Here is a 26054-nt window from a genome sequence, read left to right as displayed (position 1 = left end):
CCCGCAGCCCAGCAATATCCACTTGCTGTGTTATCTCCATTTGCTTGCCTGTGTCTCTAGCGAGGTGAGGGCGACTCAAAGCCAGGGTCCCAAGGTCACACAGCCAGAGCCCATCCCTGGCATATTCCAGGCTCCGAAGGTGCACAGCCAGGTTTTCCCTCATTGATCTTGGCCTCTGCTCCCCAGACAAAGGTGACTGGGCCAGGGACCAGGCCACCAGCAACCAGTGACTCAAAGGCCTGGCTCTCACAATGAGTCAATTCAATTGCATTTCATCAAAGAGCCATAGAAAGACACAGTGGGTATAAAGCGGAGGGTGCAGGGAGAAATGTTCTGATGTAAAGGGATTGGGTAGCTTGTTAGCCCAGGAGCAAGCCAATCAGAGGCAGGAGCCGATCCACAGGGACAGGAGACTGCAGAAGGAGCTGGGAAATCTCACCTATGAATACCTACCACGTGTACTTTAACATCTTGGTCTCAGGTGGTCCTCCTTGGAGGACACCTGGAAGCATGTGACATTACCCCCCTTTCACAGATGAGGAAACTGAGGCTTCGTGATGCCAAGATCTTGATTGAATGGCAGAGCTGGGACAAATCTGTGACCCTCCAGCGCTCTTTGGGTGCCCCACAATGTTGCTGTTGGCTTTTGAGGACCTTGGGCCTTTTGCTGGCCGGCAGAGGTGAGAGCCTGGCTGCCTCCACTCCCGCAGACAGAGAAAAGCACATGCCTCTTCCTTTGCCTCTATTTGCCTTCTCTTCAGCGTCGCTGTGAAAGACGGGAGCACGGAGCACTAAAACATGTACTGTAAATAAACCAAATTAAAGTGAAATGGACTCATTTAGCAGCCAGCCTCCGATCTTGCATTAGAGGCAATTGAAGAGATTTCACAGATTTTAGTAAGCAGATAAGATTATTATATAAGCAGACTTCTGCATTGAATGATGAGCCATATCTTGAGAAGAATATTTGAAATCAATAGCAATACAGGCTGAGAATTAAGTAATGTGGTTAAGCACCTTTGAATGATGCCATTTTTAAGAGCTGATTAGAAATAAATATGCCAATTGCAGCAGGGCTGATAACTGGAATAAAGTGATGATTAATCAATTTGGGCCTGAGAGCTGTGGAGGCCATCTTGGTGTTGCCAGTGTTCTGGCAAAACCATGGTTTGCTAGAGAGACACTGAGAAAGCTCTGGGGACTGATGGCTGCCTGGAGAGGGAACAAGAAGAAGGTAGTCCCCAAGCAGAAGCACAGCTCCACCTTCCAGGGGCCGAGCATGCAGCGTGGTGAGGAGAGGGGCAGAGGAGGAGCGGGAACCTGTAAGCCACTCACGCAGGGTGAGCCGGCAGCACGCAGGGAGGAAATTATGTCTGGGGACAGGGACAACCCTGGGATTGCATTTAGAATGCCCAATTACCATTCGACTGGGAAATGACTGGTCTTTTGGCTGCCCTGTAATCATCTCTCACCTGGACAATTGCACCAGCTTCCCAACGGGTCCCCATGTGATGCATTCCATCAGCAGTCACCATAGTGACCGTTCCAAAGCATTGCTCCAGTCCTGTCACTCACCTCGGAGAAACAGCTGCAGCCTTCCTTTCGCCTCCAGGGCCAACTCCAGGTGCCTTAGCTCAGCGTCCTGGGCCTGGGTGGTGGCCCAGCTGTTGCTGTTTGCCTCATTTCTTCCTATTCCCCGTTCTCCCCTTCGATGGCTCCAACAGAAGGTTTCAGTGGAGCCAAACACACCCTGTTCTCTGTGGTGCTGTCTGTGCTGCTGCTGAGCCCTCCCACCCCCTCCGTTTGCTAAAGCCCCACCTTTTCCTCTACCTCATTCAAAGTCCACCTTGGCTGCTCCTTCCCCAACCAAGTGCAGCCGCTGCCCTCTGTTACCACCATGCCCTTCTGCTGATTCCCATCAGTATCATCAGGTATATCTGTGTAGCCCAGTGGTCGGCAAACTTATTAGTCAACAGAACCAAATATCAACAGTACAATGATTGAAATTTCTTTTGAGACCCAAATTTTTTAAACTTAAACTATATAGGTAGGTACATTGTTATCAAATTAGGGTATTCCTAAGCTGGCCTTTGCTAAAAACTCAAGGGGCCAAAGAGCACATGTGGCCCGAGAGCCACAGTTTGCTGACCACTAGTGTACCCCATAAACACTTACTTCCTGGCACCTTTGCAGTTCTCCTCCCCGCACTTGGCCCTGAAGATGCAGAAGAGGCACCTGACCTCCAGAAGCTCCGAGTTTCACCCCAAGCATTCAATCCTCTTTGCTGCTGTCTGGTGAGAGCGACACACACTTGTTTAATCAGGTGACCAACATGTGATTGAATGAATGCATGCATGCATGAATGAATGCATGAATGAGAGAATGAATAAGTGAATAGGTGACAAAGGGGAACCAGTGAGAGGAGGTTGCAGGGAAGCCAATGTTTACTTGCTCAGAGAAACGGGTTCTGATAGCTGCCCTGCCCTACACACACGCTGCCTCACACAGGGCTGGGGGCATCCATGCCTAGGAGACCATGTGTCAGGGGGCTCAGAAAGGCTCCCACTTGGCTATGAGGTTCAAGTTGCAGTGTTGTGGGCTCTGGACCCAGCCCTATCACTGACTCTCTATAGGTGGCCTCAGCTAGAGCTCATCCTCTCTTTGAACCTCAGTTACCCCCTCTGTATAATGAAGACTTTGGACACAAATAACCGATCAGGGAGCCCTCTGTTAATATGGAGAAAACAGGGGTACTTCTCCTTGGCTTCAACCAACCCTTCTATGGTGGACAGTGAACAGGGTGAGGGTGTGGCTTTATCCCATGCTAGGTGCAGAGGAAAATAGAACAAATGAGAATGATGGGAGGGAAATTGGGTGTAAGATTTCGTACCAGCAGTCTGGGAAATGTGATTTCCCGCTCCTGTCAATTACTGCAGGCTGGGAGGGCTTCCTGGAAAAGGCACAGCATGGAACTAAAGGGTGAGCAGCACTTAAACATTTGGGGAAAAGGGGAGTGAATTCCGGGAAAATGTGAAAGCATCTCTGAGCCAGCAAAGCCACACCCCAAAGGCCCCTGTGGGTGTCAACATGCCCTCATCCCTTACCCGGACTTTTTTGGGAAGGCGGTCCTGTTCGGGCTGAACCAGACACAAAACACATCCACATCCCAGGGTTCAAGTCAAACACATGCTTGCTTCCTGTTTCCTCTGCCTGCCCTTGGCACAGAGGGTACTGGGAGGAGGGTCAGGGCATGCCACATCTTGACACCTATACAGGTGGCAGAGGGGGAGGCAGGCCTGCCCTCAGCTAGAATGTAGGGCAGCTGATTCCAGCCCTGGGATTGCCACCTGCTCTACCAGGGCCCAGCTGCAGCAGCACTGCGGGCAGACCCGCTGCATGCCCACGGCTCCTTGTGTATGAGCTAACCAGACTGAGTGTAGCAGCCATTTCTACAGTCGGTGCCAGATGTACCCAGTCACCCCCTCTCACTTCTTCCCAAGGAATCAGACTTACTCAAGCCAAAGCCAATTGTTAGTCTGATAGGCCTAGAGAGTTCTACTAATGATATTGACGATGGTGCCGCCCCTGAAGGGACTCCTGTTACAGGACACATCGACCTTGCAATCCCTGGCTCGATCAGGCAAGACCTGGCTCTTCCCCCACTGACACACTCCAGGGTCCAACCCCTTCAGCACGGCTTGGCTCCGATGATGACCATGGAGTGAGAGGGTCACCGGAAACTCCTCCGGAGCCGCTTCCTGGGAAAGGCACGTGGTGGCTCCTTTCTGTGGGCGGTGGTTTCAGACTTACCAAGGAAGCGGCAGCACCTCTTGCCTGTCTCCCTTCTCACCCAGGAGAAGACAGCATGGTATTTCTCAGAGCCTGGGAACCATGATTGCCACGCGATTATTTTATTCTTTAAAGTTTTGAGGTTTCAGAGCAAGATGGTGGAACTTTCCAGGCCCCGGAGGAGGCTTTGGGTCTGAGGGGAGTGGCTGTAAGAAGGTTCAGCCTGGTGATCTGCGGGAAGATGAGAGGACAGGGCAGCAGGCACCTGGGCTGTGGGGAAGGACAGCCCAGGGGCATCGCCTCAGCAGAACCAGTGTTCGAGGGCCTCAGCACACCCCGCACCCTGCACCCCACAGATGCTCAGCCACAACGTCCAGGGGCTTGTGGGAAGGGACCTTTATTTAGAGACTGAGGACAGTTCAGTGTTTTGAATCTAGGTGGACAGTGGATGGAACGTGGATGGTGGCCATGGGATGGGGTGGACAAAGGGGGGCTGACTGCCTCAGCAGAAGCTACAGACTTAGCTGGGGTCCCTTGAGGTCCCCCTCTGGCCTCTGGTACCCAGGCCCGTGGCCACACAAAGCTGGGGGTTTGCCTGGAGTTGTGTCTTCCACTCAGGGCTTCCAGATTGGGCTCCTTTCCTTTCTTTTCTTTTTTAATTTAACAAACTATGACAACCAACTCTGTTTTGGCCGAGTGCATGGTGCCTGGGCAGGGAGCTGGGTCAGTGGGCCTGTGGGCTCTGAGAGACCCTGGCTCCGTGAGGAGCTCTCAGGAATGAAAGACGTAACAGACTAAGAGAAAGACGGTGGCAGGACCGAGAGAGCAGGGACCTGTGGGAACCCAAACGGCCCCGATGGGTGGTGGCGTCAGGACCGGGTTCGGGAAAGGTGACCCCCAGATGATGGCATCTCTCACGGCACACTGAGGTCAGCAGCTTACACGCACCGTGTGGCCAGCACTTGGCTCAAAGGACCTGCGTCTGTTTTCCCAAGTGCCTCTCGCAATAACTGTGGTTTTTGATCTGATTCTCCAGCACTCTCGTTCTCTCCAGCTGCACAAACACTCGGGCAAAGGGACTGGGCATAAGTAATGATCCCGGGAACGCAGCTGGAGCCCCAGGGGCGCGTGTGCACTGGCACGATGTCTCACCTCCGGTGGGAGCCAGCCCAGCCAGCAAGCTGGGGAGCGGGCCTGGGCTCCTGCCGGCCCATCGCTGGGTGACAGCATCAGACAAACATCGCCCTGAGCGGTCCCTCCTGGCGCTCCCTCTCAGTGCAACCCAGAAGAAATGACCTTGCCCAGGCCCTGACAGGTGCACAAGTGGGTTTAGCAAGGAAGCCGGCTGCACAGAAGAGGAAACCGAGGCTCAGAGAGGATGGAGGCTCTCAATGCCACCCCTGGGAGAAACCAGTTGGGAACTGAACGTGGGTGTGTTTGCACCCTCCATGAGGTTTCTCCCCACTGTCCACACTTCCTGATGATCGCTAATGGATTTGGTCCAGGAGACAAGGGTGAAGCAGGGAGGCCCGAAGGTGCCAGCTCTCATGTGGTACAAGTGAGGGCTGCACCTCAGAATAGGAGCCTCCTGGATGTGCTACTCCAGCTGGGAAGCAGCCCGGCCCCCCTCTCTCAGGCTTCACCATGAGGGATTTTCTGGACCCTCCCAGGGACTTGAAAGGGACTGTAAATTCCACAGGCCACTGCGAACATGCGGCAAGGTGTCTGCACTGTTTCCTGCATCGGGTTAATCCAGGTGGAGTCCCCATTCACCAGGGCCCACGAGGACCCAGGTCTGTCCCTGCAGAGCGCCTTCCCCCATCCTTGCCTCACGTAAGACCCTCATGCTTATGTGACCGCAACATCTGGATGTGCTCCATATCCTGTTCCCTCCCCACCTCTCCCAGTTTACTGTCTGTTGTGAACTCTCCATGCACACAGAGCATCTCAGAAAGGCCACATTCTGTGGGCAGTGCCCCCCATGCTCCTCCACCTGCTGACTTGCACTGGGCACCTTGTCAGTGGGGACAATGGTGCCTGGTTTTCATGAAGGTGGCATGACTCCCTTCTTGGGGCGCTAAGGATCATCCACTGGGTGCAGACCCTCTGCCGGCCCTCGGGGACACTGTCCTGCCCTCCAGAGGCAGAACAGAGTGCAGGCAGGGCTGGAGTGTCAGGGGCAAGGCCCTCCTCTCCGGGCCTGACGCTGCGCCATGTCAGCTCTGGTCCCTGACAATTCCACGGGCCAGGAGTGGCATCCTGGCGAATGAAAGCAGCACACGCAATGGAAGTGGCAGAGAAGCACACACAATGGAATGAAAGCATGTCGACCTGTTTTTTCTGCATACAGTTTTACATATATGAACACATAGGATACAGCTTTACCATATGTGACCACATAGGATACAATTTTACATATGTGAACACATAGGATACAGCTTTACCATATGTGAACACATAGGATACAGTTTTACATATGTGAACACACAGTCAAAAGTCTCGGAGGTCCCACCCAACCTGTAACTCCACTAAGCAGGTGTCACTGGGTGGGGAGGGTGGTGGTCAAATGGCAGCTTAGTCTTCTCTATGATAGTTTGATTTTCTATGAGGAGCAGGGTTGCTGATAGCATTTATGGAATTATAATTAGTTTTCAAATGAAAGGACATGGCAAACGATGAAATGACACTGTGACAAGACTGGGGCTGCAAGTCCAAGGGTTGCACCTCGCTGTGAGTACTCGAGCTGCTTGTGGCGGCTGAGGTGCCGGCTGGGGAATTACAGTCTAGTTTGGGTGGTAATTTCTCTGGAGGTCTGAGGCCCCCCTCAAGGGGAATGGAGGATGTTTTGAAGTAGATATTTGTTTTCTACTGACAAAAGTAACATCCATTCACCACAGACAATTTGCAAACTACACAATGTATAAAAAGGAAAATGAAAATCCCTTGTAATCCGTCCACAGAGTCGTAACCACGGTTAACGTTTCAACACACGGGCTAATGTGGGCTTAGACACGCCTGACGTCACTCCCCGCCTCGCCACTCGCTCCATGTACACTTAGTTCTCAAACTGTGCAGAAGGGGAAGATAATACCCGCATCGCAGAGTGAAGACTAATTAACCGAGAACGCTCTGCAGCTGCTCCGGGGAGCACTCGGTAAACACAAGGACTCACTCTGAGCTAGCTGGCGGCAGAGTGCCTCAATTCTTCACCAAATTGGGGTCAGACAATGGGTGCAGTGTTGTGCTTTGCCCTTTTGTTTTACACGTGAACGTGTGCACTTTTCATGCTGGCACTCTTGAGTCTTTTGGGGGGTGGGGGGAGGTAGTGCCAGGCTGACTTGCAGAGATAGAAATAAGAGCTCTGTGTCCTGTCCTGCCTCTGCTCTAAAGCCCACCATGGCTCCCACCTGCCACCAGAGTAAACGTAGCCCCCTAGTTACTGCTGTCCAGGTCCCACCTTTACCTGTCTGCTTAGCCTGCTGCACTCTGCATCCATGAGCCCTGAGTCATCCTGACGCCTCCAGCACCCACATCACACCGAGAAGACCCCCCTTTCTCCTGTCAAACCCAGTCTCTATTGAAGCCCTTGTCCTCACTGTTGAGGGCATAGTGACCCCCTCAGTCCCTCACTTCCCAGAGCACTGATGTGAACAGAACACTTCAGGTCTCTATCAGTGTGCCTCATTCACTGCTTGGTGCTAATCCTTGTCTCCCCACTACATTGCTTGTCTCTAATGACTGGGTCTCATAATATGGCACTTAAAAAAAAAAAACAAAAAACAAATAATCTAAGAGTCGCTAGCTGGTGCTGAGCGCATGGGGGACGCCCACGCGCATGCTGGCTGGTGTTTTTGCTCCAGCTAATGAGTGACTGGGAGCTTTTTTCTCTGTTGGTTTTCCTAGCCTCAGGAATGTCTCCTGGCTGGGTCGGCTGTCAGCTCACACACACAGAGCCCCTGTTCCTTGGAATGCATATCTGTTGCTTTGTCTTTTTAGCATCTACTCTCTCTCCATCCCCCCTTCTTTTCATGCCCTTTCCCATTCTCTGTCCACAAATTTAGAAGTCGGGTCAACCCTGGCATGGGGCGGGGCCCCACCCTGGTCAAGTGATTGACTCACGGGTGGACACAGAACCTGAGCTGTCCAATGAGACGCGATCCTGGAACTGTTGCTAGAGAAAAGGGAGAAACAGCTCTTTTCCCCTGCTGGCTTTGTTTCCAGAGGATGACGAAAGCCGCCGTGCGAAGGAGTCCTGCCTGGGAGTGGAGCCTTACGGAGAGAGTCAGACACGAGGGGGTGTTGGATGGCACCATGTCAGATGTTACCCTGCACCCGGCCACGCCTGCAACCAACCAACCCTCTCCCTGTGCTTGTTCGTGACATGAACCAAAATGGTTTCTCTCCTTAAGCCCGTGTTTCTGCCATTTATAACTCAAAGACTCTATACTCAAGCCCTTGTCTCTTGTTCTAAAGCTTCACTTATCTGAACTCCATTTCCATAAAAACTGAGAATCTAGAAGCAGTCAGTGGAGCCCAAGGCCTGTCTCCTGGTTCTTACCTCTGCTGCATGATCACAACTTAGAGACAAAGACCCTGAGGCAGAGAGAAGCCCAGCCATGCTCCTAAGATTCCACAGGGAACTGTGGGTGGAGCTGGGGCAGCGTCTCCCAGGGCAGTTCTGTGCTGCTCTTGCAAGCCCTTTGACTGGTGGAGTGTGCTCGCCCTGGCACCTCGGAGCTGCTGGGCTCAGGAAGCACAGTGGTTAGTGGTGTTTAGAGGGCTTCCAGGGGTACCCATGGGGGAGCTGAGGTTGTCAGCGCACACAGCCTGCCTCCTATATGCCTTCCCAGACAGACACCCAAGGGAGCCAAGTCTTATCGCTTATCTGATCGCTGCAAAATATCAGAGGATGTGTGGTTGGATACCAGGCGTGCTGACCCTGGGTAGAAATCTTTCAGTGCCAGGAGCAACCCAACAGCACCTGCTTCAGTGCCTCAGGCCTGCAGTTCAGCAGGTTCCCCTGGAGCATCACGGTCACACACCCTGGTGTACAGCTTTCTTGGGGTGGGAGAAGGAATAGTTAACTCTAAGAGTGACATATGACATCCCTACTTTCTAACATCCAAGAGGGTCAACCATGGCACTTGTGTCCCCTGTACATTCTCCCTCTGGCAGGTTCTCAGACTTTGGCCCACAGCTCAGATTCTTCCTCCTAGTTCAAGAGTTCTGGAGTTGGCACATATTTAGCCATAGAAATAATCAGAGCTATAGGATAATACAGCATGTTAGTTAGAGGCCACCTCACTCCCTTCATCCAGAAGGTGGGATGTATTAGTCAGAAGTTGCCACAATAATACTGTGTCACAAACCACCCCAGAATTCAAGGGTTTATGAGAGCAAGAGTTTATTGTCATGCTCATGGGTCTGCAGGTGAACTGTGAACGGGCTAATCCAGGCTGATCGAGGTTAGACGGGTGTACTTCAGGCTGTGGGCTGACTGAACTGGCTCCTTGCTGCATGTTAGGTTCTGAGAAGCTCCACATGTGTTCAATCTGAGGCTCAGGCTGAGGGCGTGGCTGCGACCTTGGAAAGCCTCTCAGGGTGGATGAGGGACACACAAGAGAGTGAGTAGAAACATGTTGCCTTGGCTCAGAAGTAGCATATCATTCCCAGCTGCATTACACTGGCCAGAGAAAGCCACCTAGCATCAAGCAGGCAAGGGGAATACGGTAGAGGGAGCTGTATCTCTGGTAGCAAGAACTGTGAGCAGTGTCTAGGCAAAGCCGTTGGATGTAGAATTATAATGCAGGGTGACTGCTAAGATTTGAGAATAATGATCCAATCTACCACGTGAAGTCTCCATTTCCCTCCACCTCGCCTATCCCCATTCCTGAGTCCATATTCTGCCATTATTTCTATATCTTTGCCTCCACCCACCTCCATCAGAGATGCACAAAGTTACTTCCTGTTGAATTAATGATACTTAAACTCCTGCGTGGGGCACTTACTAGTAGCTCTCCTTCTAGAACAGAGCAATCAGAGGGCACCTCCCTGCTTTCGGTTTCTCTTCACTCCAGCCATTCTGGCCCGAGAGCCAGGGGAACATTTGTGAGGCCTAGATTTTTATCAGCCTGTATCCAGCATGGAAGCCTTTGATGACTCCCATCACTCACAGCCCTGAGCTCTAAGTCCTTAGCCTGGCATTTCAACCCTAAAGCATTACACTATTTAATTCAACCATTACTTACTGTGCCCTGGCCTGACTGGACTGAGTGCCCTTCCTTTCTTTGTATTGTCATTCTCTATGGCACACCCCTAACAGGCCCAGACATTCTCCCTGGTCCTCCCACTGGGTTGACCTCCAGATATTCTGTACCAGCCAAGGTTCAACAAAAGAAACAAAACCAGTGGGAGATACATAGCAAGTGAGTTATTGCAGGGAACTGGCTTATGGCATTGTGGGGATTGGCTAGAAAACCCTAAGATCTGTAGGGCAGGCTGTTGGGAAGGGCATTTGTCACAGGCTAAAGCTGTAATCCCTCCATGCTGTTCTTAAAGCCCCCCAATGGATCAGCTCAGACCATCAGACTATTCAGGATAATCTCCCTTAATTAAAGTCAACTGACTATGAACTTTAACCATGTCTACAGAATACCACCACAGCAGCAACTGGGTGAAATGTTTGACTGAATAATTAGGAACTGCAGCCTAGCCATGTTGACAAAAGAAACTGATGATCATAGTCTACCCTTTGTCAACTGGCACCCATACAACATCTCTGGAAGCCACAGTTAACCTCCCAGTAAGGTAATAACACACCCATCCCTTCACCTGCCAGGGGCAAATGCCATCCCACAATTGGAAGCACCCTTTCTTCAGAAGAGGATGCAGTGTATCTGTTGTTTTATGTCTGTACCTTAGATACTGTGATATAAACTTAACTTTTATTAATATACTAGAGTCCTGGTGCATGAATTCATGCACAGGTGGGGTCTGGCCAGCCTGCCCCAATAGGGGCTAATGGTGGCCAGGGGAGGGGGATAAGGGGGCAGGAGGAAAGGTTGACTAGCTGGCTACACCCCCATTGGGCAGTTGGCCGGCCACAGTGTGTCATAGGGACCAGTTGTTCCGGTTATTCCAGTTGCTTGGCTTTTATATATAGAGATCTTATATTAGATAATAAGAGAGAGAGAAAAAAAGCAAAACTATGTTGCTAATATATGCATAAACATATAACAAAATAAGGAAGAAATACTCATAACAATTGTAGTCTTATGTCTGCAACTGGCCACATGGTTATTATAACTGGTTTTTATAACTGCTTCTACTACCCACCTTCCCTTCACCCTCAGCCAGTACCTCCGCTGGTCATAGTTCTTGCATAGTGGGGTAATTCAAATCTTCATCCTAAGGGTCTAAGCCATTAGAAATTCTTCCCGATTTGGGTTATTATAGTTCTCCATTCACTTTGATCACAGGGCACGTTAACACTAAGAAGCACCATAAGGAATGCTCTGTATTCCAGACACACTTTTCCTTATGTCTATTGTGTAGTAGCAACTCAGTTTCCCCTAGATAGTCACCCCACCAGGCCAGTAACTTCTCCTTTCCCCGTTGATTCAGCGGCAGGAGAAGCCCAAAGTGGGTGGGATGGCAGCATTCTGTTCAAGGTCACTGGGATCATTGTGGTGGTCTGGTGGAAGCATTCCTCCTTTTAAAACAAAGACCTCCAGACCAACAGAGCGTAAGGTCATGGGACCAGGAAGCAAACAGTTGCTAGAAAAGCTCCAGGGCACTGGTCGGCAAACTCATTAGTCCACAGAGCCAAATATCAACAGTACGACGATTGAAATTTCTTTTGAGAGCCAAATTTTTTTAAACTTAAACTTCTTCTAATGCCACTTCTTCAAAATAGACTCGCCCAGGCTGTGGTATTTTGTGGAAGAGCCACACTCAAGGGGCCAAAGAGCTGCCTGTGGCTCGGAGCCGCAGTTTGCCGACCACAGATCTAGGATAAGAGTGAGCAGAGCTATTCTCATTTCCACACTGATTCCTGGACCCATGAATCCTGGTGACGAGAAAAACAGCAACATGTGCTGGATGCTGACTTAGAGCTTAGACAGCCCCATGGAGGACACTGCCCAGCCCCGCAGGTTCCGCCTCCTGGAGACTCTGTGTCCCAGACAGCCCGCTGCTTCAGGGAGGCGAGAGCGGAGATGCCAGGAGCTCAGGCCCGTTGTCATACTGCATTTCACTTCCTGGATCAGAAGCAACGGTGTGGAATGCCCTGACAGTGGACGAGGCATTCAGTAAGTCCACGCGTGGGAACCGTGGCAGAAACACTGGTGCAGGAAAGGCAAACCCACATTCAGCATCACTGGCCATCGTCATTCCAGTCCCATCACATTTTTGAGCCTGGTTCGTGTTTTCCTCCTCCTCCACTAATATGTACATAACCTCTCAGATGCTCATCTATTCAGTGGCCCTTATTCACCATCGTCTGTATGCCAGGTACCCTCCGAGGTGCCAGGGAAAGACACGGTCCCTGACATACATACATTAGTGAAATGGAGTCAGTGGACCACGCCTGTGTCCTACAGCCCAGTGGTCACTGTGTGAGCTCGCTGCTGGCAGTTTTCTTCGCTCTGTCAGACTAGTTGGTCTCGAGAGCATCATCTACATGTCCAAACCCACGGCGATCTGCATGCACCAAGGACATGAGATGTTCTGGGGAAATGCTGGGAAGGCCCAGAAAACATGAGGCTAATGGTTTCACGGAAGCCACTTCGCTGGACGGGGCCCTTGGGGATTCGGCCCTGGCCAGGGAGGCAGCAATGCGAGTGGTACTGCAGAGAGGCCTTCCCTGCATCTGCCTGGCCGCCTCGCCACACTCAGCCACAAAGTTCTTCCACTTGGGCAGAATCTGCCTCCCTTTCTCTAGAACCACGTTGTTTCTGGCCAGCACACCAGCTGAGCCTACCTGAAGGGCAGGGAGCACTGTGTGCCCATAGGCCACCTACCAATCATCCTCCCCAACCACCCCACCTCCACCCCCCACCACAGTTCCTGGTGAAAGCCTTTTTGAGACCAGAGGGAAGCACAACCGCTGGTGTGTGCGGATCAGAGTGCAGAGCATAGCCTGTCACTAGCACTCCCCATGCTGCGATGCTCCTGGAAAAGTGGGTGCTCTTGCAGCCACAGAACATCCAAGCAGCCCAGCCTGCCCCACACAGCTCAGGCCATTCCCCTTGATAGTCACCCTGCTAGGCCTTTCCATGCAAGTGAGGCCTCTGCTCCCCTGCAGCCTCCGATTCCCGCTCCCAGGACACTGGGAAGAAAGGGGTCCTCCTGACCATCCCTGTGGCCAGTGTTCCCAGGAAGGAGGGGCAGAGGAAGGCATTTGCAGACCAGCATCAGCAGGCAGCAGTGACAGACGGAACTGTGTTTCTGACGCCCTGGGGCCCGAGCAGTGAGAGCCAGGCCCGGCGGTCTCGGTCAGCAGTACCCCATCTGTCTCAGAGCCGCTCAGGCCCTGGCCTGGTGGAGGAGGCCCTCCTAGGCCCTGGTGGGGTGAGGGAGTCAGGCTGGAATGAGCCGGAATAGGTTTCAGGGAGCAGTTTTCTCAGTTCAGTGCCTGACATCCCCCAGCCTCGTCATCAATTACGCGGCCACTTGGCCGGAGCTCGGCAGCACCGTAAACACATGCAGACCCCGGGCGCCGGGAGGTTCGTGCCTCGCAAGGCACAGACCATTTGGGCTGCAAGCCGAGCGAAGCCTTGTTTACAGAAACCATCAGCAGCGCCCTAGGGGAGTCAGAGGCCCGTGTCCCAGTGGGCTGGCGGAACCAGGAACCTGGGTGACAGCCTGGGCTACCGTAGGCCGCCCACCTTAGAAACACATCATGGATGACTGCATGCCTCTTCTGCAGTGGCTATTTCACTATCCATGACTCGTTCAGCTTGGGCAGGGAGGGGTGGCTTCTCCTGCACCCAGGCTGTGCGTGGTTAGATGTCCCAGAGTCCATGGCTGGGCAGGATGTGAAAGATCGCCCTGCCCAACCAAGGCTGGGTTTTGTTCAGCAGCCGTCTCCATGACATTTCTCCAGTCAGAGGAAGCTCTCTACCTGTCCCAAACGGCTTGCGATGATTTGAAATGCCTCTCTTGGCTTCCACCCGCTGACCCCAGCTCTGTCTCCTGAAATATGTAAACCACATTTCCCTTCCATAATTAGCTTGTCAGTAAAGCCACCAACCACAACTCTCCTATGCTCTCTTCTTTCAGCCAATGTCTCTATCCCTTCAACTGTCAGCCCACTTCTTGTGCCATCGAGTTTCTGGCCCATCACCCTCTGGACTCCTTTCTGTTCCAGAAGGAAATCACCTCTTGCAATGCACCGTCAAGTGTGGCATGGTGGGGAGACCATCAGACAGGAGTTGGACACGCTGGGTTGGTTGCTAGGGTCTCTGTATAATGTCCCCTGTTTATTCTCCTGGAAAAGGGGGTGATCCAGGTGCTGTACGAGGTGTCAGTTGTCTCTCCAGTGCAGTTCCTGGCGTGCAGGAGAGGGTATGCCCACGCTAGGACTGTGTGTTGACCCCAGTATTCTATTACAACTGTTGGCAAAGAAGAGGCATCCTTTTTGGTACCATTGCCAGGGCCATGGGGATGTGGTCAGTCTTGCGTATCTACTCATTCTGAGAATCAGCTGTGCTTCATCCTGTAGATGCAATTGAGGGGGACAAGACCCAGAAGAGAGGCTCTTATGATTGGAGAGGACTAACAATTCCAAAATCCCACGGGGAAGCTTAGAGACTCGAGAAAGAATTGCGGTTTGAATCCAAAGGCAGATCATTGGAAAACCTGGAAGAGCTGATGTTAGTCTGCTAGAAGAGATGCTTCCTGCATGGAGGAGGTCAGACTTTTGTTTCATTCATGTCTTTAACTGATTAGGTGGGGCCCACCTACATTGTGGAGAGCATTCTGCTTTACTGAGAGGTTATCCCTTTAAACTTCCATTTCATCTAAACATTTTCTCACAGAAACATCCAAATAATGTTTGACCACATACCTGGGCATCCTGGCCCAGCCAAGTAGACACATAAAATGATCATATCCTGCCTACGTCCCATCCAAGGGCAGGGCACACAGATTGTGGGAGAGACTTGGGATCCAGTCATGTTTAATTGAGATTTTTTCCCCCCAAAGAACTACAGCAACAACAACACAACAACAACAAACAAACAAAAAACCCTCCTCAAACCTTAGGGAGTTCCTCACACTCACATTACCTAACAACCATGCCTGATGCTCACTACAGCATGGGCTGCAGTGACATGGCACAGCCAGCCAGCTCCAGCGCTGATGTATATACAAATAGGTGTATAATATGTGTTTTTTTAAATCCACACTATAGCATGCATAATGTTATAATCATTTATAATCAAGATATGAATTTACTTGCTAAGAAGTTAACAGCATTCATCTCTCCATATTAGAATCATGGGTCTTTTTCTCCCTTTAACTTGCATGTATTATATACCATTCCCATTACGATCTTGTTCCTCCTGCTAAAATAAGCAATAAATAAAGTTTTTCAAGTCAACAAGATAATTTTTATGTAGCCATTTCTGTCACCTAAAAAAATCCAGAAATCTCCAAAGTACACATGGCAGCACCTCATTTGTCTGAGTTAGGTTTTGGCTAAATTTAACTAAACTTCTACATGCCAAAGCCTGTGGGTTTTGCTATTGATGTTCCTATTTTGGCTAAAAAGTGCTGCTTTAAATATGTTTGATAAGATGTTTTAAAAGCACTTCATAAAAACTGTTAAGTCCTGTGCACCCATCAGTTCTTTCTAGAAAACGGCCCAGTCTTAGACACTGGCCACCATTAATTCCTTCTCCATCTTATTTACAAATAACCATTACTTTCTCTGCTCTCAGCTGTCACTTCTGCTCAGTCCTCAGGGCTCTTATCTTTTCACGATAATTATGTGTCTGAGGCTCCCCGGAGGAAGGAGCATGTCTCCTCCCTGGGGTCATCGCGTGGACAGTGGAATAACTTTTCTCACCTTATGGTTTACAGGGCATCGCTATGTATCGGGTTTCTCAAGCTCTGCACCTTTGGGACTGGATGATTCTTTGTTGTGGGCGCTTTTCTGGTCACTGTAAGGGGTTTAGAATCATTACTGGCCTCTGCCCACTAGATTCCAGTAGCAAGCCCCACGTTGTGACAACCAAAAAGGTCTCAAGACGTTGCCGAATATTCCCTGAGGGGCAAGATGGCCCCTGGTTGGAAACCACTGCTGTGTTTCACTAACTGTCCATATCTTTAAAGCACAGGGGAGGAAAGGCTGGTCAGAGAAGCAGCTGGAGGGACAGAGGAAGGCCGTGGCCTACCTGGTGCTCCCTGCGCCCTCTGATTGGATCTGATTGACGTGTGTGTCTAGAATCCCACATGCTACAAGCAGGCCACCCCTCCCAGGACAGCTTTCTGAGACAGGCAGCATGGAAGCAAGTGCTGAGAGGTTGCTGGAAAGAGGAAACCCCGAGATGGTGGGAAGGAGGGTCTTTCTGTTTGCAGTGCATCGAAAAGCTGAAGGAAAACCAAACTGGACAATAGGTGATGAGGGATGTGTGGGGTCTGGAATGTTGGGCCCAAGCCTCAGCTGGGTCGGATCCCCTCAGAGTCAGCCAGACACGCCCAGCACCTTCCTTCACACTGTTCACTGAGAGCCAGGCCTGCTGCTTGGGATGTCTGTTCAGCACAGAGGGGTTGGGGGGAAGAAAGGAAAATGCCCTCCCAGATATCTGCCATGTCCTCCTTCGTCATCCGGTGCCACCTTCAGCCTTGGTGTGAAAAGACGACAGCAGACTCCCAATAGGGAGCTGGGAGCTGATGCTTGAAATGCAATCAGCAAAGCTTCATGGGTCTGAGAGGTGTCCTAGAACCTGAATTCTCCAGTTTTCCCTCCTGAGAACAACCCATCTTACACATACTCTGAGAATATCTTCTACCAACTCAGACTCTAGCACCTCTGAGGGCTCCCTACTTTCTGGGAGGTAAGTCTCAACTTCACCATGTTGTCAAATTCACCTCGGCTTCCTGGAACCTAAGAGGCTCCACAATCCATAGAGGGAACTCTGCTTGTTTGGGCATTTTACAGGGGTCCAGGCTGCGATGTCATAGCCAACTCTGCTTAGCAGGATCGTTCATGCATTGACTACTAACACCCCAACTCTCAAAGGGAGTCCGGGCTGCAGGTCCTTCCACTTGACTGTTCCTAATTGGGCTGAAGACAAGATGCTTGAGGAAAACATGGGACTTACATGTCAGTAACACAATACAATATCCCAAATACCCAGACACATGCTTATAGCAAAGTCAGGAAACCCTGCAGCGAGTTTTACATAAGGACAAATCTAGCCCTGGACTGTAGCTCTGTGAATGGCATCTTTATTTGGGGTTGTGTGTGTGTGTGTGTGGGGGGGGGTGGTTAAAAGATAGCTAGACTAGAGGAGGTTTTGAGGAAAACCAAAGCAATCAAAAGACTGAGGGACAGTAATCAAAAACAATTAACTACCTATCTATCTACACTCATAAAACCATCAAGATTGTGAGCATATACTTTACTCCTCCAAAATTCCCTCTCCCCCCTCTTGGCGCTTCCCCATTCTCCTTCCCTAGTCTTCAGCAATCACTTAGGGGCCTTCTCTGACTATAGATTCTATTGTACCGTGTTTCCCCGAAAATAAGACATCCCCTGAAAATAAGATCTAGCACATTTTTTTTAGGGGGGGGGGGAATTAATATAAGACACTGTCTTATTTTCGGGGAAACAGGGTATATCCTAGAGTTTTACACCAATAAAATCACAGAGTGTACGCTTGTTTTGTCTGGTTTCTTTCACTCTGCACAATTATGTTGAGATTCATCCATGTTGTAATATATATCAAACATCCATTTCTTTTTAATGCTGAATAGTATCCAGTGTAAAGGTACCACAGTTTACCCATCCATTTGCTGATGGACATTTGAGCTTTTTCCAGGTTTTGACTACTCAAATTAAGTTGCTATGCAGATTCATTTACAAGTATTGTAGGAACATATGCTGTCATTTCCTGTGGGTTATGACTGAGGTGTGAATGGCTGGGTTATACGGTGGGTGTATATTTAACTTTTTAAGAGACTTACAAAGTTTTACATGGCCATCAACAGTGTGTGAGTGCTCTTACTCCTTCCCATCTCATCAGCACTTAGCATGGGCAATGTTTTTGTTCTAGCCACAGAGCAGAAAATGATGTCTTCTTATGGCTTTTGATTTTCATTTTCCTAATGCTAATGAGGATGATATCTCTATTGTCTGCCCATATATCTTCATTCATAAAATAGCCATTCAAATATTTTGCCCAGTTTTTGATTGGGTTGTTTTTGTTATTATTGATTATTTAAATTCTTCAAATATTCAGATATAAGGCCTTTATACTCGCCCATTCTGTGGCTTATTTTTTTATTCTTCTAATGGTGCCTTTCAAAAACCAGAGTTTTAGTTTGACAAAGCCCAGTTTATCAGTTAATTTTGATAAAGTCCAGTAACTTCTTATATCATAATCATAAAATTATTAATTTATAACAAAGAGAGCTGAGTAGCTTTCAATATCTAATCATCTAACATCTAGCAGAACCTAATACTGTTTGGCCCCATGGAAAAAAAGCAAAAGACATGATTCCTGGTTTCAAAATGCTCATTGTACAGTATGGAATGCCCTATTATATTAGACTATAGGCCCATTGCAAGAAGATTCCTACAAGAACAGGACTTCTGGCAGGCTACTTCTGGCAGGCTTCCCTCCTGACACCACCACCTTCTCCGCCCCACCCCCCGTGCTTTTCCTGCCACTTCTGCCCCCACCCTTCACCCCTCACCCCATGCTTTCCCTCCCACAGCCACTGCTGCCCTGTGCTTTCCCTTCTGCTGCCACCCCGCACTTTTCCACTGCCTGCCACTGTGGCCTGCCCCACCCACACTTTCCCTCCCGCAGCTACCTTGCTTTCACTTTCCCTCTATCTTCCTTCTATACTGTCTTCAATCTTCACTCCTCCCTCCCTCAGTGTATGCAAATTAACAGCCAACTTTGTTTGGTTAATTTGCATACTCGCTCTGATTGGCTGTGGGCATAGTGAAGGTATGGTCAATTAGCATTTTTCTCTTTTATTAGCTTAGATATGCATTATCAGTGTTGTGAGAAAGGATCAAGATGTAACGGAGTTCATAGAAGAAAGGGGAAGAGATAGACACCAAGGTGAAGTGGGCATATTGCACTGGGTCTCACCTTGAACTATCTGAAAAAACCATTGTTTTGCTTTTGTTTCTGAGGAGGCCATCTTGACCATTTGTTTTCTCCTTTGGGTGGAAGATGAAATATTGAGGGAAATACCTAACTCAAATGTAGAGAGGCTGGCAAGAGAGGATGTTAAGAGGAGGGGGAAAGGATTGAAAAAGGGGGGGGGGAAGATTAGCAGCAAAGAAATATCAGGGGAAGTCTTGCTCATAAAACAGAAATTAATGGATTACAGAGCAAGGACATTAAGAAAGATCTTTAAGAGGTTGCAGGAAATGGGAGAATTAGGGCAAAGCTGAGCTGTCATGTGGAACATTTTACATAACAAACTACTGGTTAAAGCTAATATAAGCTTTATATTATAAAGGGCAGGAGACAGCATGTGCCTGAGAGAGAAGAAATGAGGGAGAACTTACTACTTCAGATCAGAGCGATGACTCTCATTCGGCTAACTTGGCCATGCACCCTACATGACACTAGTCCGGGCCGTTGTCTGGAGCTTGATCGGTTCTGTAGACTCAGTGCAGAAGCCTCTATCCATTATGATATGTGTTGTTTTGACTGCAGCATCTTAGGGAGCCATTTTCATGCTGTATTTACTCTGGAAGTTGTTTCATGAAAAGCATCAAAATCAGGATCTACAAATATCTTATCTGCCACTGGGATGCAGAGAAGAAGTGCACTGGAGTGAGAGTGGGCAGAGCAGGTGCTTCTCAGCAGGGCATCGCCCCTGGGGTACCCAGCAGAATTTGTGCAAAAGGGGAGCTCTTCTCAGTTCCAGCATCTATGGGGCCCAGGCTAACCAAGAGGCATAAGAGCCGGAGGGAGAGACATCTAGCTGGTGAGGAATTTCCACTTACAGTGTAAACTGAGTGTGATCACAGATGAAGACATCATCTGCAGTTCGAATAAAAGCCCAGGCACAGCATCCCCAAGCAGCTCAGCAGGGCCACAGGGCAGCGAAGGGTAGAGGAGATGGAAAAATGGCACCAAACCATGGGGAGAAGTAGCCGAGCACATGGCAACCAAGGTCTTATTTCTCTTTCTTCTCAAGACTGACCTTTTTGAGCACCTACTACTTGCTAGGCATTTTATTAGAATATGTTTTCTGTGCTAGATGTCATCTTATTTTTTTAGGTAAGATATGTTTTTATTCATTTCAGAGACAAAAGGAGTGGGAGAGAGAAATATGCATACCCTCCACTGGGAATCAAACCATGACTTCCTGGTTCATAGGTCGACATTCAATCACTGAGCAACACTGGCCAGGCCTGGGGTCTTGTTTTTCCATCTGCATAGTGTGACCATCAAAGCTGAGCAGTGTTTGTTGGTGTAAACTGAGCATATGGTGGGACATATACTTCTTTTCATGCAACAACCTCAATCATTGCAGCTACTTTCTTTAGGGTTAAAAATGCAACTAAACAAAAAGTAAAATATCACAGTGGCTTAAAGAAGACAGAAGCTTGTTTATTTTTTATATAAAGGTTAGGGGTGGAGGGGGGCAGATCAAAGGCCAATATAGCACCCCTCTAGTTCAGAGGCCCAACAACCTTCTAGATCTCCACTTGCCATTCTTGTAGTGTGGCCCTTGTCTTTGTAGTCCAAGTGGCATTTCTGCTGCAGAAGAGAGAAAATGATGGAGAAGGAGGAATAAAGTGTGCACACCAGCTCTATTTAGGAAAGGTCCTGGACAGTATCCAGACACTTCTGCTAGCATCCCATTGGCCCGGACTTAGTCACATGGCCATGCAAGGGATGATGGGAAACGTGGTTCAGGGCAGCCATGCAGTCTGATAGACATTCCATTCCAATGGCAGAAAGAAAAATGAATATTGGGTGATAATCAGTGATCCATGCCATATAGACTAATCCTTTACAAATTTCTAAATTAGGGAAAACACAAAAATGTCGTAATGTGTTGAATGGCATGCTCATCACCATTGCATTTACATTTTTGGCACCCAGAGTGTGCACACCAAGTAAATAATTTCCCAGTAAAGGGTCCCAGGATGGTGTACAGGGAAGCTGAGGCCCCAATTTTAGCACTAAAAATCCCACATCACGGGGAAACCAGGATGGTTGGTTATGCTAGCTATTGGCAGTTACATGTCCTTAGGCAAGTTTCTTTATCTCTTTGAGTCACAGTTTCTATATCTGAAAAATGGAAATAATAATAATTCTGACCTTTTATGATTGTTGTGAATATTATGTGGGGATATGTTCATACTGTTTAACCAAGTGCTTGGCTCTGTAAGTGTTAACATTATAACTCAGTGTTACTGTTACTAGAAATGCTGTGAAGCTGAGGGCTGTACACACCTGCATTAGCCTTGAGAGAAACTGGGTGCTATCCTAGAACAAGTGGAACTAAAGATTTGTGGTTTTAAACATATTGCTTATGAATAGCAAGGAGATACTGCTTCCTGAGACATTTTCTTTTAAAACTTAACACAGATCTCCAATATCCCTTCTTTCACTTTCTTTGTATACTAATCATTTCTTTTTCATTGTCATGAGATCACAAATGAGAATATCCTGTGAACAGTCACATAAAGTAATTGTCTGAAGTGTTATAATAAATTTGCTTTTAAAAAGTAATTTCAGGAAGTTTATAGGAAAGATAGGAAAAATTTTTTTTATTCTTTCCTTATTCCAAAAATATTTAATTGTGCTGTTATTAGCTGTCAAGCAACATGCCAGGTGTTGGATTTACCTGACTGAAAAGGCTCAACCCCTGCCTTTAAGGACCACACTTGGGAAGATGGGCCTATAAGCAAAGATGGGTCATTAGGCGAGCCTGCTAGCAGTTCTCAACCTCTGAGTTGTGATTTGAGAACCGCTGCTGTAGAGCCTAAGACCATCTGAAAACACAGATATTTACATTACGATTCAGAACAGTAGTAAAATTACAGTTATGAAGTAACAAAGAAAATAATTTTATGGTTGGGGGTCACCACAACATGAGGAACTGTATTAAAGGGTCGAGGCATGAGAAGGTTGAGAACCACTGCTCTAAAAGAAGTGATAGGTGAGATACCCCTGCAGCCCAGGGAGAGGCAGAGGAGGTGGATCTAGGTAAGTGGCTGCATGAAGGCAAAGGCACTGAAATATAAAACTCCAGCCATTGCTGAAACTCGTTTGGCTCAGTGGATAGAGCATCGGCCTTTGGACTGACGGGTCCCAGGTTTGATTCCAGTCAAGGGCATGTACCTTGGTTGCAGGCACATCCCCATTGGGGGGTGTGCAAGAGGCAGCTGATCGATGATTCTCTCTCATCGATGTTTCTAACTCTCTATCCCTCTTTCTTCCTTATTTTATTGTAAAAAATCAATAAAATATATTTAAAACAAACACAGAAACACCTCAGCCATCTACCAACTGTTGGTTACTGATGACTTGGAGCAACAATGTTCAACTGGTGTGCCGCAAGAATTTTTAAAACGTGTAATACCTGGCCATTTAGTCAAGGGCACTGGCCTCTTTTCTCTTAGATTGTTGAATAAAAAATGACAACAGCCAGCACAACAATAGCCACTGGCATGAATGAATCAAAATTTGCCTATTTTTTTGTCAGATCAGCAAAAAATATATATTTTTTTGATGTGCCCTAGACTTTTAGTAGTTTATGTCAGACATGAGATGAAAAAGGTTGAAAATCACTGACTTGGAGGGGGAGACCTTGTTTGCAAACTCATCCAACAAATATTTGCAGAGAACCTATTACATGAATGGCATCATTAAATACCATTTACACTGTATTTACATGCTCAGGACACAGAGTCTATCCTGAAAAAGCTTAGGGCTTGGAAGAGGAAATAAGATGTGCACAGTCAATGCAAGATCTGTATGAACCGAATACGTGTCCTCTCAAAACGCATGTCTTGAAGCCCTAACACTATAGGGGCTGTATTTGGAGATGGGACTTCTAAGAAAGTAATTAAGGTTAAATGAAATCATAATAGCAGGGTTTTGATGCTATAGGACTAGTGAAAGGAAGACACCTGAGAGCCCCTCCCCTCCTCTTTCTCCTTCTCTTTCTCTTTCTCCTTTTTCTTCTCCTTCCTCTCCTTTTCTTCTTCTTCTTCTTCTCTCTTCCTTTCTCACTCTCTCTCTCTCTCTCTCTCTCTCTCTCTCTCTCTCTCTCTCTCTCTCCCCCCCCCCCCCCAGGAACTGAGTAAAGGTCATCTGAGGATACAGAGCACATGTGTCAAACACAAGGCCCGCGGGCCAAATCCAGCCCGCCAGGCCTTGCAATGTGGCCCGCACCGCGCTGTCATCACTGCACTCCGCTGTCAGTTTATGACATTGTCAGTTTATGACTGTTCAGTAAACCATTCGGCCCGCGATTTAGGCTGGATTTTAGATTTTGGCCCCTTCTCTGATTGAGTTCGACACCCCTAATACAGAGAGAAGGAGAGAAGGTAATCATCTGCAAGTCAGAAAGCAGGTTATCAGCACAAACTGAATTAGCTGGAACCTTGACCTTAGACTTCCTCCAAATATATTTATACTGTTTAAGCCACTGGTCTGGTATTTTATTATGGCAGAATGATCAGACTAAGATAATGTCCATAATGTATCAGAAGGAGAAAGAACAAAGTAGCCTTGAACTAGAAGGAGGGGAGAGAATGACTGGGAGAGCAGAACAGACTTGCTGGAGAACGTGACCTTGAGCTGAGCCTTAAACACTTGGAAGCACTTAGATTTAGGTGAAATTGATAGTGAAGACCATTCCAGCTAACAGAAGTGTTATGGGCTCAGCAGGCAATAGGAAAACACACACCTTCCATTTGTCTGGAGAGTCTATCAGTAGCAAGTGATATCGAAGAGTGTGGGACACACTGGGCCATGCTAGGAAGGGCTTTGAAAGTCAAGATGAAGACTGTGGGATTCATTTAGCATGCACTAAGGACACACTGTCAGCTGTAGACAAATGGAGTTTCATTCAGCATGATGCCTTCAGCAAGCAATCTGAAAGTCTCAGAGTAGCTCCAGCCTGGAAGGCGGCAGCGGTTTTGGTGAGAGCACATGAGGCGCCTTCTGGGAGAAAAGGTGAGAGAGACCCTACAGGAGGTGGCATTGACCGGGTTTTGTAGGTGTTTGATAGGGATGAGAGGAGAGTGGGAAATAAATATTATAACCAAGAGTGGAAAGCAAAATATGTTTATAAAATCATTTTGCTGTCTTGTCAATCTAAAGATTGCTTAATCCTAGAACAGCCTCATCTTGAATTGAGGAAACTTAAGATGAATGGTGACTATTGGACCCCAGGATTTGGGATCATTCTGTTATGCCAAGCTGCCACCCAGTTTAGAGCGATGAGGCCACTAAAAGTGACCGTGTGACCATCGCGGGGATGGATTCTGGGGCAAAGGTAATGCTTCCCTTCTGGATCATTTGAGCCTGGGTGGCCCAACCAGTGGGAAACTGCCACTATCTTTCAGAGTTCAAGCTGAGAAAGTAGAACCGGAGGCATAAGTGCTCAGAACACTTTCATGGAGACAGGAGAAGACCAAGCCATGGGGAAAGCCACGTTAGGATATGAAGGAAGGAAGGAGACATGCAGGAGGAGACTGAGAAGGTTTAGAGGAAATGATGTAACCAGGATGATGTCAAATCAGGGGCGTCTGAGGAGGGAGTTTTAGAACAGAACCATGGCCAATTGTGTCTATGACTGTAGGTTCTAGAAAGTGAGGACTGAAAAAAAGAAGTATTTGTTATGAGCTTGAGGGGCCCTGTTCCCTGGGGAAGAGCATAAGCAGCTATCTGCTTGAACCCACGTTGGATGGCTTACCGCTTCTCTTGCCTGAGGAAGAGGTTTGGGCCAGGTGAGTGCAGGGCCCAAGGATGAGTTCATTCTTCTACCCTGGGAGGTAACAAAAGGTGAGTACAGGAGGCACAGCGAGAGGCCTGCACTCAGGGCAAGTTCTGGAGAATGTTCCAGTTGAGAAAAGGTAGTCATAGATTTCAAAGACTTTAGAGACGCACGGCATTGCTTCCGAAACACGTCCTCTCCTCACAGAGCCGCAAAGGTCTAGAGCAGAAGATACAAGCTAGTGGCCCTGGGACCACGGGTTACACGCAGGGCGATGTTTTTGGTTGTTTGTTCGTTTGATCAGCATCATGTTCTGAAATGTTAGAATTACTTGTCAACATTTAAAAATCTGACTATTTCATATTAAACATCTGAGTTCTGTCTTCCTTTGAGACCCTGAGGGACTCTGGCAACCCTGTACCCACATCCTGGTCTGGCAGCATGTGCTGGAGCTGCCAAAATTATCCAGGCATCCACCTCATCGATGCTGCCTGCTGGCCTGTGAGGCCTCAGGTTTCCATTCCTGATCTCCATCGAGCCATTTATTCAACGGAGCGGAAACTGGGGCCAGAGGAGGGAAGGGTGATGGGTGCTCTCCCTGTAACCAGCATCACCCTGCTTGTGCTCCATTTGGATGTTTAAGCGCTGAGAGGCACTTGGTGACTGACGTGCAGTCACCAGACATCCTTGCCCAACGTTGTGCGGATACAGGCCAGAGACAAACACAAGGCAGGAATCCCGGTAAGGCCCTTTGCCTCGGGTCCTCGACCACAGCACCCTGTCCTTTTCGTCCATGCAAGTCCGGGGATGACAAACAGTCCAGCAGGAGAGCACAGGCCTAAATCCCACATCTCTTTGTGCCTTCCTCCCGGCCTCTTCTATGGAGGCGGAGGCCAGCGAACCCAAAACAACAAAAATATGCTTCTAGCGAATGAGGTCCTAGAGTTTCTCTAATAGGCAGATTGGGGAAAATGAAAACGCTAATTACTTGAGGGAAAGCATGGAAAACGAGTCAGCTGATTGGGTCACCAGGCAGCCAGTAGGAGCTGATTTTTTTTTTTTTTTTTTTTTTTTTTTTTAGAGGATAATGACTTATTCTAGGGAAT

General features: G+C 48.5%; 1 long non-coding RNA gene across 1 annotated transcript in view; it reads right to left on the bottom strand.

The window, feature by feature from the left end:
* LOC311632555 overlaps positions 1-23468 on the bottom strand; it is a 508232-nt gene extending 484764 nt beyond the window's left edge. The window contains exon 1 of the long non-coding RNA XR_014796802.1: positions 23329-23468. This is a non-coding gene — a long non-coding RNA (uncharacterized lncRNA). The remainder of the gene's footprint in view (positions 1-23328) is intronic.
* Positions 23469-26054: the final 2586 nt, after the last annotated feature.

Source organism: Pipistrellus hanaki (genome assembly GCF_964339955.1).
Source record: "Pipistrellus hanaki genome assembly, chromosome: 14".
Classification (NCBI taxonomy): domain Eukaryota; kingdom Metazoa; phylum Chordata; class Mammalia; order Chiroptera; family Vespertilionidae; genus Pipistrellus; species Pipistrellus hanaki.
Note: the sequence above shows the minus strand (reverse complement) of the source record. Positions and strands in the feature narration are given on the sequence as shown.